The sequence below is a fragment of the Sciurus carolinensis genome, chromosome 15 (genome assembly GCF_902686445.1).
Source record: "Sciurus carolinensis chromosome 15, mSciCar1.2, whole genome shotgun sequence".
In the NCBI taxonomy this organism is placed as follows: domain Eukaryota; kingdom Metazoa; phylum Chordata; class Mammalia; order Rodentia; family Sciuridae; genus Sciurus; species Sciurus carolinensis.
In genome coordinates, this window is record NC_062227.1 from 64,890,513 (window position 1) to 64,904,014 (window position 13,502).

Genomic DNA, 13,502 nt, shown 5'->3' on the forward strand with positions numbered 1-13,502 from the left:
CGGGAAACCCCTTCCACGTGGAATTAGTGTTGCCCCATTCTTCCCTCTCTCCTCCCAATTTTCCAGGTTGTTTGCTACCCTGAGAGGTGGTTGTCAGAGACAAGCTCCCTGACAACAGTTCAAGGTTTTGCTAACAACTGAAAGTCCTCCTCCCATGAGCAGGAGCAAGGGGAAGAAGCCTGAACGGGAGGCAAAGGATGTTTGGGGACTTCGCCTCAGTAGCAGGATTCAAGATGAAAATGAGGCTTTCTTGTTCAAGTGAATTTTTAGAAGGGTGACAGCAGAGTATTAAAAGAAGGGCCCTTCTCTGGCTGATCCCTGGCCAAAAACATAGGCCTTAGGCCCCTAGGCCAACCCTGCTTAGTAGATGCTCACAAACACTGGAACATTCTGCTAGGACCAGCTCAGGTTCACTACCTGCTGCTTCTGAACTTCAGTGTTCCCTTCATCTCCAAATGTTCTGTTAAGAAAAAAATGAATACCTGAAAACAAAAAGAATTCCCAAACTTCCTCTGCATGAAACACCCATGCTCTCTGAGTATAAGAGGAAAGAAATATGAACTCAGGAGAAGACACTGCCTTCCCTTCTTCAGAGAGTGGGCGGGAAGAATCTCCAAGCTAGGATCTGAAGTTAAACTGGTTCATGTGATGGGTAGAAAGTACTGTCAAGTTGAAGAGGTTACATATTAGCAGCACAAAGGAAGAAAGGTGCTCTAACAGACTTGGTGCAGAACTGTGCGGGCTGGGGGAGAAGTTAGCAGAGAAATTCAGAGGGCTACTGGGTCCTGACGAGAAAGATGGAGAAGATTTTTTAAATATTTGCTCTGTGATTGTGAATTGGATCCTTTTGCATTCAAGACAGACTTGAAATGCATTTCGAGTTCTTTTTGGTCACAGGATTTCTTTCAATGCAGTTGTGCAGAGAGAGACTGGACCACACAAGGTAACCTTGCTAAATTTAAGAGTCGGGTAAGCCCCTCACAGTATAGATGGCGAATTAGTTGCACAGAACATTTTTCTGCAAGAAAACACTCTGCAAGATGGCAAATAGATATCTCCTTTACAGATTAGGTTGCAAGCACATTTTAGGCTGAGGAATTTAAACCAACTTGCATAAAAAGCCCGGTTTTAATTCATATTATTACAGTCATTGCTCAATATCCTCAGGGGATTATTCTCAGGACACCTCAGATATCAAAATACTTGAATGTTCAAGTCCCTTATATAAAATGATGTAGAATTTTAATATAACCTACACACATCCTCTTGTACACTTTAAATCATCTCTAGATTACCTATTATACCTCATACAATGTAAATAATTGTTACAGTGTGGTTAAGGGAGTAATAACAGAAAAAGTCTCTACATGTTCAGTACAGATACAATTATTTCCCAAATATCTTTGATCTGCAGTTGTTGAATCACAGATGTGGAATCCCCCAGACACAGAGGGCTGACAATATCTCTTAGATATTAGAATGGACAAGTTATTCCCAACTAGTTTGAAGAATTATCTAAAATGTAAAAAATCAAAAGGACACCTTTTATGGCAACCGACTTTGCACCAGAATGAAAATGTTTCAAGAAAACTCAATGCACCCTAGGGATATAGTTCAATGGTAGAGCCCTTGTCCAGCATGCTCAAGGCCCTAGATTCCATCTCCAGCACTGAAGAAAGACAGAAAGAAAGAAGGAAGGAAGAATTTTCAAGTTATTACAAGGAATAAATGAATATTCCAGAATGAGAGCAAGCCCATCAGTGCACAGCAAACCAAGAAAAGCAACTAGGGACGCATTGTCCCCAGCCTTGAACAATAAGCAGAAACAGTTTCTCTGTCCACAGCAGTGCATTTACTCACCCATGTTAGACGTTCAAACTGGCAATGAAAGCCAGAACTGTAGATTTGATCTGAGATTAAAAAGTTGCCATTGTTTATCACATAGCAAATTATTTTAGAGCTAAATGTAAACATGTCAGAAAAAATAAAATCTAAGTCCAATTTTTTTTTTTTTTAAGTGAGCAGTGCTGGCAATCAAACTGCAGTCTGTAAAAATTAAAAAATTAAAAATAAATAAATAAAACATGCAACCCAATGACTTTCATGCAACTCTAAGAACAATCACTTTAGAATGTTCTCATTACCTGCAAAAGATCAATAGCATTTAGCTTTAACCACCCACCCATTTCCATGCCCAGTACCAATACACACACTGGTCTAGGTAACCACTAGACTTTCCTATCTCTATGGATTTGCTTCTTCTGGACATTTTGTATAAATAGAACCTTTCACTTAGCGTAATGTTTTCAAGGTTTACCCATGTCATAGCATGTATCAGTACTTAATTCCTTTTATTGGACAATCTGCAACTTTTTTGGGAACAATTATTAGGCAAGAGGTTATCTACCCTGTCTCTCCACTTTCCAGGGTAACTTATCAGCAATTTGGGGGAATCCATGGCTGGAAAGCTCTCCTGACCAGTAGGCATCAGAGGATCATTTGAGGATCAAATCCAGGCTGGCAGGGACAAGTCTACGTCCATTTACCTGGGCAAGGTATTGAGCCTATTTCCTCATCTGTAAAAGGAGATGTTGTTCTAAGGTTTAGAATAATGTATGTCAATTACAGTGTAAGGATCTGTTACATAATTGCTTTTCATACTGGTAATCTGGAGGCTCTAAGGAAAGGCTTGGCTCGTTTCATGTGTTTCCTTTTCTGCTGTGGGTTACCGCAATGATTTGTTTTTTAAGTGATGTACCAATTAGTGGGTAAGCATATCTCCAGGAGTAATCGTTATCTGTAAAAGTAATTTCAGGGCATGACTCCTCCTGCTCCTATTCCTGGGACCACAGCTGTGAATGGGAAGGAAAGAAAGATGCCACACCATTGAGAGCTGGGCCCACAGTGAGGACCCAGTGCGTGGGCTGTGGCTCCTCCCGAGGTGACTACTTCCTGACCGTGGCATCCTCATGTGAAAACACTGACACACACACACACACACCCTGTGACTCACACAGGCAGGTTAGTTACCACGCATGTCAGTCAGGGGCACTGCCTGTTCTCTGGAAAGAAAGAGGACAGTTAAGTCGGGCCACAGTTCATGCATGAGGACAGATTTATCATTCTCTGCGAGAGATGACAAATCAACGTGGAATTGTTAGTATTAGCGGAGGGGGCCGTGGTGGGCTTCACAGACGACCTCGGAGGAATGGCTTGTTAACCGGAAAGAAACACAGGGTTTGTCTTCCTTCCTCCCTTTCTCTCTTTCTTTCTTCCTTCCTTTCACTTGTGTAATCCAGGGAAAGTTGATTACTTGTTAAAAATGTTAAATGCCTTTACTTAAACAGAATCTGAAATGATACAGTTGTGTTCTTAAGAATATATATGTCTCCCCAGAGCACAATTCCTGTATTTCAGTATTTTCTACTTTTCATTCACTACAGAGACAGAGAGAGAGAGAGAGAGAGAGAGAGAGAGAGAGAGAGAGAGAGATACATGGGCACACACACACACAAAGAATAAATGCTGTTCTTCCCATGGCATTAAATTGTATATACTTTCCTTGCAGTTGACTTATTTTTAAGTTTCAGGAATCTTATAATATCCTGAAATTATAATATCAATCACTTCCCTAAAGGTCTCCATCTTTCTTTAAAACTGTTAGGTGATACTGGTATCCCACAGAATGGCAGTACCAGACTTACTCTGCTTTTGTACTGATAAGGATGCCTAGCTTGGCTGGAGGTTTCCGGATTTACGTATGTGTCTCAATGAACATCCTGGTACATGTTCTTTGGGCATGTAGTTTTCTAGAGTAGATACCAAGAAATAGAATTGTCAGGTGGAAGAATATTCACATATGCATTTTACGGGATCCTCCACAAGAGGCAGGTCCCTACAGCTGGCAGTATGGTGTAGTAGTGCTGAAGAGCACAGATTCCTGCACAGGCTTCCTCAGTTCAAGTCTTCGCTCTGCCACTCACTAGCTTATCCTCTTTCTGCCTCAGTTTCTTCATCTATGAAACTAAGATAAGAGCAGTATCTACTTGATTTGGCTACTATGAAAATGGAGTCAGTCTGCATAAAGCTCTTTTGAATAGCATAGTAAGCATAGTATAAATGTTATCTGTTATCAGTGGCTTTGGGTTTAGCATTGACAAAAGTTCCAAAAATAGGGCCTTTTTCTCAAATTGGTGGAGAGCGAGTGAGAAGCTAGAGGAATTCTTGGAACATTGAAAACACTCGAATGAGGCCAGGTTTTATTTTGGCTAATCTGCCCCACACAAAAAGCCAGTGGCATGGCTGCTGTCAGCAGGAAGCCTGCTGTCAGCTGAATGGCTCAGGAAAGAGGCCCGGCCCACACACAGAGCATGGGGAAGCAGCTCTTAGGGAGCTGGGAGGAAAGCCAGTCGTCAGAGTGCCTTCCCACTGGGGACAGGAGGGATTAGTTCTGATTACCCAGCCTAATCCAGTGCAATGGTGCTCCTAAATTTGCCTTCTGAATTACTGAAGATTTGGACACCACACCCACGGTCACTTAATACTCAGTCCCACGTCAGTTAGGGGAAGTACACTCCCGAAAGATGCGTTCTTGACATTTGGGGCAGGGGTGGAGAGACCACGCAGGAAGAGACAATTAACACATTTTGGTGCCTCTGTGTGTCAGTTCGGTGGCTGGGCACCACATAGATGAATCCTCACAGCAAAACTCCTAGGTGGCTATTCTTTCCCACCTCACAGATAATGATCTGGAAGCTTAAGTAAAGGGATGATATAACAAGTCTAATTTCTTAGGGCCTGCAAGGGCAGAGCTGAGCTAGAAGCCCAGGTCTTCTGAACACAAATATTGTGCTTCTTTCTTAGGCTTGATTTTAGGGTTGTATATGAGAAATAGAGGCAAGAAAATAGGCACATGAAAAGAAGCTCAACATCATGAGTTATTATGAAAATACAAATTAAAACCACAATGATACACCACTGCATATCCACTAGGATGGCTAAAATCAGTAACAAATGTGGAGAACAAGAACCCTCATATATTGATAGTGGAGATGTAAAAATAGTAAAGGCATTTTGAAAACCAATCCAGATGTTTCTTAAGAACGTAAACATAAATTTCCCACTGACCCAACAATTCCACACCTAGGTATCTTACCAAGAGAAATGAAACATTTTTGCACCAAAACTTGTACAAAAACATTGTTTGCAAGATTATTCAGAATAGCCCCAAATTTGAAACATCCCAAATCTCTAGCTGGTGAGTGGATAGACAAACTGTCGCATAGCTGGACAATTGATGGATAAAAAGGATCAAAGGAAATGTACATGATATGACATGGATGAACCTTGGTAACACTTTTTATACTGAGTAAAGGGAGCCAGACACAGGTGACCACATGTTGTATGATTCTGTTTATACAAAATGACCAAAAGAAGCAACAGAGACAGAAAGTTAGTTAGTGATTGCTGGAGGTATGAGCAGTAGAGAGAATAATAATTAACAAATTCACATGAAGGATAAGCATCTTTTTCAGGGGACAAAACTGTTCTAAATGTTATCTACGGAAATTGTCATGCATTTGGTAAATGTACTAAAAAGTTGTTGAAGTGAATGGTTAGAAAGGGTTGAATTATATATGTAAAATATGCCTCAAGTTAATTTTTATATTAGACACAGAAGGAGACAAGCACTTAATGAGCACCTACTATATTCATTGCAGCATTACTTGTAATAGCAAAAGATTGGAAGCATATTAAATATCCATTCATAAGAATCTGGTTACTGTATATCTAAACAATGAAATGCTTTTTTAAAAATAGCAGTAGGCATCTAAAAAGAACAAGGTAGTTCTGTATGCACAGACATGGAATAATTTCCAAGAAATATTGTTAAGTGAAATAAAGTAGAGACATGCAGAGTATGCTATCACTTGTGTTAGAAAAGAATATCCTGCCAGGCACAGTAAAGCATGATGGTAAACCCAGTGAGTGATTTGGGAGGCTGAGACAGGAGGATAGCAAATTCAAGGTCAGCTTCAGCAACGTAATGAGAACCCATCTCAAAAAATAAAAACAACTGGGAATGTATCTTAGTGGGAAAGCACCCTTGGGTTCAATCCCCAACACACACACACACAAAAAAAAAAAAAAAAAAAAAAGAAAGAAAGAAAAGAAAAAAGACAAAGCTGGGAGTGTGGTTCAGGTAGAGCGCTTGCCTGGCACGTGTGAGTCACTGGTTTGATCCTCAGCACCACATAAAAAATAAATAAATCAGTGGGCGAATAGTTCATCCTGTAGAGCGCTCACCCAGCGTGTGGACGGACCCGGGTTCGAGTCCCTGGTGCCCGAGAGATGAACCAATAAACCACATAAAAATAAATACATAAAATAAAGGTATTGTGTCCATCTACAACTAAAATATTTTTTTAAAAAGAATATCCTTACAAGCACAGGGCCCTGGGTTCGATCCCCAGCACCGCCAAAAAAAAAAAAATCCTAATATGCTTATTTATACCTATAATGACTTTAGAATTATACAAGAAACTTGTGATCTGATTGCCCCTGGAAGAAGGTCTGAGTTCCTGGGGGGAAATGGGAATATAACTTAAGGACAGTGACTTTACATATGTTAGCTAATAAAATTGAAATTGAATTTTTAATTACTTATAGTGAACACCTCTGCATGCCCAAGAGTGTCTGGGCACAGACTCTCACATAGCCATGGTAAAGGCTGAGCTGTAGCTGCTGCTTTCTCTGGATTTTTTTTAAACTTTCTTTTTATAAAATTTTAGGTAGAATAATCTTCCCACTGATTCTCTTCTCCTATTTAAAACCTGTGTCAATTTCCAATTCTTTGAGGGAGGGCTAAAAGAAAATGCTAAATGTTAAATGAAATCTATGCAAAAGCTTAGTACCTTCCCTGATTTTTCAGTTTGAAAACACATCCGAAACACAGGCAGGTAAAGTGACTTTTCCAAGGTCATACAGTTTATTAGTGGCAATCTAAGTTTCTTGATTATGATTCGCAATGTATTGTATTCAAAGGATACAGTCCCCTGCTTATGTCATCCTTGACCTCCTAGGGTAAAGACAGGGATGAGAGAAAAGCTTCTGAGGCTTAAAACGCACAGGTCATGGTGGTGTAATGAGACCAACTTTCATGAACTAATTGGTTAATGTCACTCTGGTTTGCAGTTGAATATTGTAAGCTGATTGTAGTGTGCAATCTAGTAATGTGCCAACAGGACCATCAAAAAGACACTGTAAAGACATTCTCCTGGTTCCTCCTCTCATCCTTCTCATTTGCTCAGGCTCCCAGAATCCTCCAGCTCTTTTCCCCTATGACAGAAACCCCAGGGCAATTCTGTAGAGAGCATTTGTTTTAAAGGAGTCCAAGAGATGAAATGATGGAATTTCAGGAACCAGGAAGTATAGGAGAGAACGTAGGAAATCTTAGGTTCTCTTCTGTCTCATTCCCTGCCCTGCACACAAGAGTAAGATCCACTCTGGGTATAACAAACTGAGCCTAAATTTATTATGCTGAACTAACCACCCCTCACTATCCTGACTCAATAAGCACATCAGCTGTTTGGAGACAGGGTAGTGGTCGGTGGCAGTCACCTCTGCACATCTTTTACCTTCATCCTTCAACTCAGCCAGTTAGAGCATCTTAGGAGAAAATTTTGATTTAATGCCTCTGCTTGCCTTATTTTCTGAAAATTGTTCTGAAAATCATTCTCTAATATTTTTTAGTAAAATAAAGTGTGCCTTGGGGATAAGGAGCACAGCCAATATAAAGGGCCTCTGGGGTGTAGTACTGTAGCCAAGGTTCGTCCCATGAACAGGTAAGCCTATTTTGTGGAAGAATATTTTAATTTGTCTGAGCGGAACTTGAAAGCAGGTTCATCCCAAATCCTTAAAGCATGACCACTGCCCATGGTTAACCTTATGACTAAAGGAGTGACTGTATGATTTCGGAGACCTTTCGCAAAAAAAAAAAAAAAAAAAAAAAAAAAAAAAAAAAAAAAATCCTAAAACTCCTAAATCGCCATTTCACATGTCCTCCTGACAGTGCCATGGATCTCCCATCACTCGGACTCCTGGTGACTAGAGCAGGCCAGACCACGCCCTTCCTGCTCTGTGGATTCTGATTGGTCTAAACTGATCAGTACCCTTGCCCACTGATTGGTTCGCTAACCAAAGTCTGAGCCAATCATCACGTGGCACTCTCCAGAAAGTGGTTCAGGCTGTGATCCAATCAGTGCAAAGCTTACGACTTTCCTTGGTCAGGAAGGCGAGGTAACTCTCTTGACAGACAGCTGTCCTGAGACTGTGCGAAAGCTGGTTTGAGGTTGAAACCAAAACGGAGAAAAGCTGAGACCCCAAAAACGCAGGGAAACAGAACCAAATTCTGGACTTTTCCTGGAGTGAGTAGTAATTCCCCATGTTAAGTTAGTTTGAGCTGATTTTTCTGTTATGTCTGTAAGGCATTAATGAAGTGTCCACAATCTCTCCTCCTCCATCCATGATCCTAAAATTCCTACCATTGGCTCTCCATTTCAGATCTTTGTGTTGGACATCACGTTATAACACGTTACAGATAAGTAACAGATTTAAGATTCAATGGCTTAATCAAACAATGCTTCCCCAAGAGAGTGTTGACAACTGTGAAAAGCCTGGACCCACCAGACTAATTTCCGATCTCCACTCTCATTATCTTTCTGCCCTTCATGCTTTTGTTTAGATTTTCTTGTTTCCTTCACATAAAAGGACCTCCTCCCAACTCCATCTGTTCAAATCCCACCCTTTTTCAAATGCCCAAGTTCAAATGCTCACTTCCTTTGAAGACTTCCCTGATATCTTCGGTTGGAAAAAACAGCCCCCTTCAAGTAATGGACTGCTTACCTGGGTGTATGGTGCCCACACCCAGCATCCCTCACACACAGCAACACTGTAAAGTGTTTGGCTACAGGATACCTGATTTTTCTTTTGTGTTCTCCACAGCAGTAGCACATTATGTCAGTGACCTTGGCATCTCTGAGAAGAAATGCAAGTTCAGTGATTGAAAATAAGAAGCACAAACAGTTTTCTTCAGAAACTGCAGGCCTAAGAAATGTCTAAAGCAGTGCATCACATCATCAGCATCACGGGGGGGGGGGGGGGGGGGGGATGCAAATTCTGGAGCCCTCAGAATCAGAGACTGGTTGGGGGGAGCCCAACAACTGGTATTTTAACAATATTCACCTAAAATGGATGTCCTTGAAAGTTTGAGAACAACTCAAAGGAAGAACTGAGGAACAAAGGAGCCTGGTTATCTAAGAGCTGGATGAGGATCAAGTAAAGATCAAGGTGAATGCTGCAACCCCGGATGTGGCAATAGCAGCCATGGCCACTGAGAGGTGGGTGCAGGGTGTCCAGACCTGAACTCTCTAGGACTAAGCTTCTCTTCAGAATGCTGTCTGATGCTTCTATCTGAAATCCAATTTTCTGATTGGTTGTGCCCTTTTAAACCATGCCAGGTGGGTAAGCATCTGCAGAAACCCTAATAAAGTCTCTAAATTTTTTAAATATTCTTTTCTCTCATGTAGGCCGGGTGTTTAGACCTTCATTTTTGCCAGCCCTGAGATGACACCATTTTCTCCCAAGTTTCTTTACATTTCTCCAATTCCAGTTTTCCTTTTTGGCATTTTCTTGTGAACCAGTCAGTAGCTCAAGCAAAGAATTTATCAAAATACCCTGATGTGTCTGGGGAAAAGCTGTGGAGTGATACTGTTTACCGAGATGGTAAAAGCAAGGGACAACATGACGACATCTGTAAAGTTCTCTGGAGCTCTCTCACAAGTCCTGCTGGTGATTCTCTCCCAGAACGAGGGAGCACCTTGCTCACTCTGAACCTTACGATTCCAGCCTGCAGGATGGTCCTTAGCACTGGAAACGGCACTGCTCCTGAGATGGCTCATCTGGGTATTGTTTCTGCTCAACCCCCCACGTACTGATAGTCCTCTATGGAGAGTCCTCATCTCCACTTCCACCCACTCTGCTCCACAGCACCTAGGCCTAATCAATGCAAGTCTCAACTATCATTTTCAAGGAAAGTCTGGACTTGGGCCTCAGTTTTCAGTTTCCATAATAATCACGGACATCATCTTATATATAGATTGACCCAATCTTTTATACCTATCCATTCCCAAACACTCATATTTAAATATGGTATTGCTAGATAGTTCAAAGTAATCTTAGATGACATTTATAAATCTCTACCTCTCTTTTTATATAGTAGACATATGGCAATGATTTTCAGTAAAAATTTTTTGCTTATTTATTAGACACATTCTGAAATATAATTCTTTTTTTTTTAATTCCTGTCACAGTTTCCAAATACAGAATTTTCCTCAGAGTCTAATTTTCCATGTTGTTTGTTTAATCACTCTACAAATATCTCTGTGGCGTAGTCTCTATTACTTTATGTAGTTAATATTATGATCATATCCTGAAGTCTTAGCAAAAAAAAAGGAAGAAGCTTTGAATGAACAAAGGTAACTTTTGTTGAGAAACTAAGATGTGGCAGATCTGTTAGGGATATTTACTCATCTAATCACACATCAGTTCTGGTAAAGTGAATATTGTTTTCTTCATTTTACAGATGAAAAAACTGGGGTTCAGACATTTGGAAAAACTGCTAGACTCAGAAGTTGACTTCAAATCTGACTCTGAGACCTGGACTTCCTTCATTCCTAGCTCCATCCTAATGAGGTTACTCACAGTGTCCCTCCCCCTGCATAGGCTGAAAGCTACAATAAGTGTGCATGGGCTATTCAAAACTATTGTTTCTTTTTTTTTTTTTTTTTGGGGGGGGGGGTCAGGTGATAAAAACAGGAATTCTGCCCTACCTAAAAAGTATCACCAAATTTTGATCAAAGGTTTCTTATAAATTTTAAAGGACCAACGTAATTTGGGAGCCAAAACATATTTAGTTGGTTTCAATCCTGGTTTCCAAGATCTGAGCATGTGTATTGGCCATCAGCACCTTTTTAGTACAGGATTTGTAGAGTTGCTGATTCAGAAGGTAGCTTGCAACATCCTGGGTTCCAACTGAGAAGGCTCAGAGCAGACAAGCTCGCTCTTTACCCCTAGAGGCACGCTGTTCTGAAACAAACCATTTGCCTTCAGAGCAGTAAGACTAACTTCCATTCCTGATTAATTGTTCTTCAAAAATGAAGGGTACCTTTGCACAAGGAGAAGGTTGAGGAAAGGAAATAATACAAGCAGAAGCTACTCTAAATGCTGTTCTTGCTTTTATCTATTTTTAAATGATTGTCAGATGTCTGTAACTGACACCCTTAATCAGTGGCTCTAAAGTTTAGATGTGTTGATTAAAATGTAACATGACAGTGGTGCCTTTTTATCAGCAAGCATTTTTTTTTACTGACTTTTTGCCTTACATTTTTTTAAAAATCTACATAATGACTGGACGCATGTTTGTATGAACCACTGAGCCATTTTGAAATACCCGAGAACTTTTCAGTAACTTGCATTACCTGTTATCAGAAAAAATACTGCTGTGTCCCAGAAAGGGCAAATTTTCAGGCATTCAGATAATCCAAGGGAAGAGGAATAACTTTTGACTAAAATACCCATTTATATCAGGCAGAAGTATTTGGGGTCAGAGTTTCCCAGGTAAGTGTCTTTGTGTTACTTTGCAAAACTCCTGCAGACTACTCCTTTTGAATCATTCTGTTTTTTCTAGGTGTTAAGACAGACACAATTTGAAAGAAACTACTTTAATTATTGTCAAACCAAAATAAACAAACATTTTTAAATAATTCTAATTTTCAAAAAAAGGTCAGAGTGGACTTAAACTACCAGACCAAGAGAATTTGGCCACATTAAATCCATAGTATGCCCCAGTGTCCCATGCAGACACCCCTTGTTTCCTCTTGTTTTATTTCTTAAGGAAGCCGTCTGCTTTGCTCTGTTGTAGAAAATGTAAACGAGTATGTACTTAAAGCACAGCTATCCCTTCAGTAAAAACCAAAGTCTCCTTACTTACTTTTCAGTACTGTTTGTCCAAGAGATGTTATTGGAGGGCTGGCTCAGTGGTGGGCTCCCCAGGCTGTGTCAGAGACATTGATTGGGTGGCCCAGTTTCCAGACAGGGATTCAAATTCAAGGTCTTTTCCAAAAACGGATCAAAGCACAATTGGGTGTCCTGTCTTCCTAAGAGGAAAACTCCGTGCCCGGGCAGGTTCTGGAAGAGCATTTTTCCCTGCCCTTGAATGAACTAGGTCATTGCCGAAGCTGGAGAATATTTTTGAGCATCACTGTGATGAAACTTGAGGGCTGTTGCTGCAGTAGGTGCGACACTTGTTGACGCCGGGGAGGCCCTGGCAAAGGGGCCTGGTGAAACGCTGCCCCAGTGAGCTGATGAAACCCAGATGAGCTGTCACTGTCACTGACTGCTGCTGGGGACACCGGCAGCTCCTTGCACAGTCCAGGCAGGAGTTTAATGGCTCCTCTCTTAGGAAAGCGAAAGACTCCAGAAGGCTGGAGTCACACACAACAGGGTTTTGTACTACAGGGAGCAGGCGTTTGAAGTACATAGGAAACCTGAGGGGAGGGTGGAGAGGAGGTGAAAAGAAGAGTCATGTGTTGTTCATTTAGAAATGGCCCTACAGTCGTCCTCGGAAGTTCTCTGAGCCGAAGCCACAGAAGCAAGGCAGGACCCATTCGCCCCTGCCCTTCCTCCCCTTCACATCCACACCCTCTTCCTATTTTGACTTCTCTAGTAAGAAATAAAAGAATAGACAAAGATCAGAAGAAAGTCACAGAAGAAATACCATGAGCTCTATTTCTTCAAATTGCCAGAAACTGTTCCTGTTGGCAAAGTTGATGTGTCATGTGGGCATTTCTTTGGTTGAATTTTGTCCAAATCCAGGAAAAAACAAAGACAATGCAGAGGTATCCTTCTGTAGCTGTTTTGTCTCACGACAAAAGTATTTTAATGCGTGACACCTGGAAACTGACAGCTTAGAAAGAAACCTCTTATGAGACCCAGAGACAGCTAAAATTAGCAGCTCCAAGTGGGTGACTTTGAAAGGGACATAACTATAAATTTTAACTCTGGTATGAGCACTATAATCCTCAAAAGCAAAGTTGTTTTGCAGTTGCTACACTTTGATGGAACGCAGACCAAAAAATTATCTAAAATGATTAAACATGAGTAAGTGTTCTATAGAGTCGATATGTTTTATTTTTGAATATTATCTTCATATGGGAAGAAAGATGTTGAACATGGAGAGACTAAAATAACACCTGTCTTCTGAGAACACACCTTTGAAATGCAACAGAATGCAGGAGTTACCACAGGTCAGTGACTGCGGGTATTTGTTGGTTTTATGTAAAAGCTGGGGGCTTCACAGGGGCTTTTCTGGACAAAGGGAGATAACCTGAAGGTGGGCATTTCTTTGGTTGAATTACTTTAGTTGAATGAAGAGAGCAGAAGAA

The 13,502-nt window shown here is 40.9% G+C and overlaps 1 protein-coding gene across 2 annotated transcripts in view; it reads right to left on the reverse strand.

Annotated features, from left to right (window-relative positions):
* Window positions 1-12,545, reverse strand: part of Alpk2 (alpha kinase 2) — a 120,001-nt gene extending 107,456 nt beyond the window's left edge. Inside the window, exon 1 of one of the 2 annotated variants that reach the window (XM_047526676.1) lies at window positions 12,050-12,545. The gene's annotated coding sequence lies outside the window, so the exon portion shown is untranslated. The remainder of the gene's footprint in view (window positions 1-12,049) is intronic. The other variant, XM_047526677.1, reaches the window with a different exon arrangement.
* Window positions 12,546-13,502: the final 957 nt, after the last annotated feature.